At 36.1% G+C, this 5208-nt stretch overlaps 1 pseudogene across 1 annotated transcript; it reads left to right on the top strand.

Annotated features, from left to right (window-relative positions):
• The first annotated feature begins 2573 nt into the window (after positions 1-2573).
• Positions 2574-4440, top strand: LOC145116411 (uncharacterized; annotated as a pseudogene). Its single transcript, XR_013712059.1, has 2 exons — positions 2574-3355; positions 3494-4440. The product of XR_013712059.1 is annotated as an uncharacterized LOC145116411 (transcript).
• The last annotated feature ends 768 nt before the right edge of the window (positions 4441-5208 follow it).

The raw sequence follows: 5208 nt of genomic DNA, 5'->3' as shown, positions 1-5208 counted from the left end.
GTCTCTGCATCCCTAGCTTGCTATGACCTCTCTTCACGCAACTTGTGGGCATCATCAAATTTCTTTTGCAGGGCACTAGGCATGTACTGAAAACAAATGAAAGATATATATTTATTTGGTTTGGTTTTGAATTTTAAAATATATAATGCTGAAAACAAATGAAAGATATATATTTATTTGGTTTGGTTTTGAATTTTAAAATATATAATGTAATTGTTTAATTGTATTACCTTGAGTCTGACATTTTCAGCAGTAAGCTTATCAGCTGTCTCATTGCCAGTAATAGGAACGTCTTCACGTCGAGGAAGCTGTCCTTTTTCTATCTATGAAGCGCCCTCTTCCTTTATGGGATACTCTGTGATCTCTTTTGTATATAAGATTCTAGATTTTCAATTTCTTTATTTTTTGCCTCCAGTTGAGACATCAGTTCTTGGATCTGTTCATCCGTTTTATTTTTGGCTTGGAGAGCAACATTTGACTTGGCAGCCTGCATTATATAAATCATCATATACGCAAAATAATTTTATTACCTAACGACAAACATAATTTGTATAGAAGAAAGATAGGAATACCTTTCTAACCTTGATTAGTTCTCCATGTGATAAAATTCTTCTACAAACAGACTGAGTGAGTATTAATTGCTGCATCCCTTGTCACAAAAGATTTGTTACGGTTTCTAAGGCAAAAAAAACTATATCAATCATATATCAAAATAACATCATTAGATAATTAAAAAAACGTGAACATGATATGATAATATTTGATGGTGTTCTTAGGTACCTCATCAAAGAACCACTTGCAAACTCAAGATTGTTGCAAGAGTTAAATGTATTTGAAAATGAACTCAGTTATATATATGTTCAACATTTTTTGGTGTTTTCATGAAACATAGACTAGAAACACATACCATGGCCATGTAATTCTCAGTTTGTGACGATGTTTAATAGTAACGTTTTTCACAATAACCTGTAGAATAAATACAACATGACAATATTTATCCCAAAATCATAAGTCCTTTATCACTCATGATATAAATGATAGACAAAGAAGCTTTTTAAGGACTTAGACCTAACGATGTCCAGAGGTGCATGGTCGACCAGGAAATAGGGATGGATGCTATCAATATTCTTTATTTCTTGGAATTTATTCAATGCCCTGCTTTCAATTTTATCCAAGCTTTCTGGAGATAACAATATTGAATATACAATCGGTTAATGAAATTATTTCATTAAGGCTATAAAAAAATTACATATGCATACCTTTTGCATATACAACAAGATTCACGAGATTCATTGAGTAATTTTCTTTGTAGAATTTGAGGAGTTCTTCTCTTGTTTCTACACCTCTTTACTTTGGCTTTACCATAACAATGGCTCAAAATGCATACTAAATAGCTGCACTTTGAATTTTTCAGCCATTATGTTCAATAAATAGTAAATTGCTACTTGTTTTCAATTAGGTACATGCTATTAACTTCATCAATTGTCAAGAATATCAATTCATAGCTAATCCTATCGTCTAACACAATACAATACAATGACCTAAACTTATGCATATCGTCCATAAAGTTCAAAGTTAATCAAATTTGTATAAACAAGAGCTTGAATGGGATGACCACCTCAGTGTTCTAGCTACCGCCAAACAGAACCGCCGCCGCTATCCTATCAGGTAAGCAGTTGTACGGTCTGGAGTAGCTGTGAATCAAAAGATCGAAAGGCATTGTCATGTAAGTAAGCGGCGAGTCAACGAGGAAGGAAGTCGAACCGAGAAGAAAGCCAATGAGGATGTGATTTCAGATCAGGTTTTCCTTTGAGAGAGAGGCTTCAAAGAGGGATGATGCAGGTTGACTGTGGTGGAGGCGATTTCCTGGACATAGTAGAGATTTGATGGTCATATAGGGCTTTGGAATAAATCGGAGGGAATGAAAATAAAATGAGTGAACGAATAAAGGAAGAAAAGTCGAGAATGAAAAAAAGAAGGCTATGATTTTCTGCAAGGGTTTGGCGAGGGCCAGAAAAAAAAAGCCACTAATTTTTTGCAATCCGTCGTTGAGAGGTTTTAGTTTTCGACGGTTTAGCGTGGGACTGTTTTTTTGTCGATAAAATCATACCAATCCGTCGTTGATCCCTTGGTAATACATCTCTAAACTTCTATAATTATTTTGATCGAAATGTTTATGCATTCCATCAGTGATCCCTCAGTAAACCGTGGTTAATTAGCTATAGATAAAATTTGTCGTTGTAGGTCAGGTTTCTAGTAGTGTTTGTATATTAAAATTTCATTAAATGTCATACATACCACTATTTAATTGGGTAGGAGGTTTATAAGAAAAAGAAAGTAGAAGAATATTTAATTTCTCTACAATTATACATAGGATGGGCAATAGGCCGGGAAATAATTTGGTGGGCTATAAAAAACATGGCACATGGATAGAAAGTTGTTTACAAAAATGACATGTTTGTGAACGATGTAATTAAGTGTTTTGACTTTTGAATCATATATTAAACTGCTTTAAAGAAGCAATAAAATTTTAGTATCAAGTCATCAAAACATAAAAAACTGCAATAGTCAAACTTTCGTCAATCAGTAATATTTCAGAATTTTGTAGGTTTTATATATCAACCCTAAATTATTTCACCGTCCCCACAAATCGACTATCACTTAAGAAAAGTCTTCAAGTAGCTACATAGCTAATTTATCCTGTCCGTTTATTATATATATGCATGACCTATGCCAAACTTCTTCAATGAGCTATTTTCTGCTTTTCGTATCTGAGTGATGGAGCGGATGGAGAAAGAGAAACTACTTTATGAAGCATCAGTAGAAGGAAACCTAACCGTTTTGATAATGTTGCTTCAAGAAGATCCACTGATTCTTGACAGAGTTACCCTAAATCGCTATGGCGCCATGCCTCTACACATTATCAATGCTTGGACATACCGACTTTGTTAAGGAGATCCTAGCTCGAAAGCCTCAGCTTGCTATGGAGCCTGATTCACAAAGACGCTTGCCTCTTCATATAGCATCTGCAAAAGGCCATGTGGAACTAGTTAGAGCTCTGCTATCGGCTAGCCCTGAAGCATGCCTTGCGCCTGATTGTGATGGGAACAATCCTCTCCATCTTGCAGCCATTAAAGGGCGCAGTGATGTCGTGAAAGAGCTGGTGCAAGCCCGACCTGATGCAGCTAGAGCCATTGTGCAGCAGGAGACCATCTTACACTTGTGTATGAACCATAACCAACCGGAGATTTTGAAGTTCTTAATAGAGACCACAGGTGATCATGAGTTTGTAAGCTCTAAGGACAGTCAAAGCAATAATATATTACACCTAGCTGTGGTTTACAGACAAACTGAGGTACGCATGCATACCAAGATTTTTCCCTTCTTTTTGTAAGAACTAAAGTTGAAATATCAAATATATAATAAGTTTTTGATCGTGTTTGCAAGATTTATTCATTTTTATTAACTGATCCTATCTTTAACATTTGTTTAGACCATAAACTTCTTGCTACTCAGTACAACTATACAAGTCAACGCAACAAACATAAGTGGAGAAACACCAATGGATATATTGGCTCAAGGTCGAAAAGATCTGAAATATCATCAAATCTTACAGTCCCTAACACAAGCAGGAGCTGTTGAGGCGAAAATTGGTAATTTGTTCAGACAAGATCCTCAAAATTCCAGAAACGAAATCGGTGTGGATGGCTTAGACAACTATAATAAGAGACAGGCCTCTCCTTTTTACTTGAAAGAAACCTCTAAAAACTCTGATGACTGGCTGGACAAAAAGCGAAACACTTTGATGGTGGTGGCATCATTGATAGCAACAATGGCCTTTCAAGCAGGTACTAATCCTCCCGGAGGTGTTTGGCAAGATGGGACAACGACAGATGAAAACCGTAGGGCTGGATATGCTATCATGGCATCCAGTCATCCGAATTTATACCATGTCTTTCTGGTTTGCAATACGGTGGGTTTTGTTTCGTCTCTTAGCATTATCTTGTTGCTTATTAGTGGATTGCCTTTTCTGAAGCATCGTTTTTTCTTGTGGATTTTGATGGTCATTTTGTGGATTGCTACTACGTCTTTGTCAATAACGTACGTGGTTTCCATATCGGTTTTGTCACCAAATCCCATGTCAGAGACATTCAAGAATGTGGTAAAATGTATTGTGTTGGTATGGATAGGGTTGATGACTCTTCTAGTTGTTGGACACAATATTCGCCTGATTGCAATCGCTATGAGGGGCTTAAGAAGGCTACTCTTACCTAGAAAGAGGCCAATCTTACGTCCAATTATCAGGAACCATGATGGAATGTAGCATGTGAAACAATCAACCGGTCTCACACCACCACGCAGGCGCCAATTCAATGATAATACTGAAGATATAAAACTTTGCAAAAAATAATGTTATTTTATCAATAGAAATGATTGTTATGGATGAAAAGGTTGTTTACAATATATTTTATTTTATTTTATTACAATAAATTATTTTACAATCATTCAATGTCCAATCTAATTTTCCTTTATTATTTTGATGGTTTATAATAATAACTTTTCTAATTTTCAACATCTCCTAAAGAAAGGCCGAACGTGTGTCATGAGAAAACCAAACATAAGATAACATTAGTCATAAGGATTATAGTGCTTAAAGTCAAAAGCAAACAATAGTTTTAATTTGGAAAACTATTCTTACAAAATATGATGATTTTTCGGCCCAATTAATGGTTGTGTTTGCTGAATTTAATTTAATTATTGAACAAACATATCATATATATATATATATATATATATATATATATATATATATATATATATATATTAAAATTTCTGTTTTTTAAAAATGTTGTAACACTTGTAATGCAAAGCCTTTCCTGGTGGGCGCCCGCCAGTATTGCCTGGTGCGCGTCCGCCAGCCTCGCCTGGCACCCCCGGGCGGCCTTGCCCAACTCCTTGCTAGTTGGGCCTAAATTGGGCTAGCCCAATGCCTGACCTAATTTCCATTAACATAATTGTCTCATATAAAGTGAACAATACCTCCTTCATGGAGTGAGACTTTCTCCCAATTAGGGATGAACATTTGGATTGGGAACTGGTCGGAACCGATGCCGGAACCGGAACCGGATAGAACCGATCGGGCCGGGACCGGAACGATATGGTTGTGGATTTTTGGAACCGGGAACCAGTCATTGGAACCGGCCCAAA

The sequence above is a fragment of the Lactuca virosa genome, chromosome 5 (assembly GCF_052849685.1).
Source record: "Lactuca virosa cultivar CGN04683 chromosome 5, Lactuca_virosa_CGN04683_v6, whole genome shotgun sequence".
NCBI classification, from domain to species: domain Eukaryota; kingdom Viridiplantae; phylum Streptophyta; class Magnoliopsida; order Asterales; family Asteraceae; genus Lactuca; species Lactuca virosa.
Note: the sequence above shows the minus strand (reverse complement) of the source record. Positions and strands in the feature narration are given on the sequence as shown.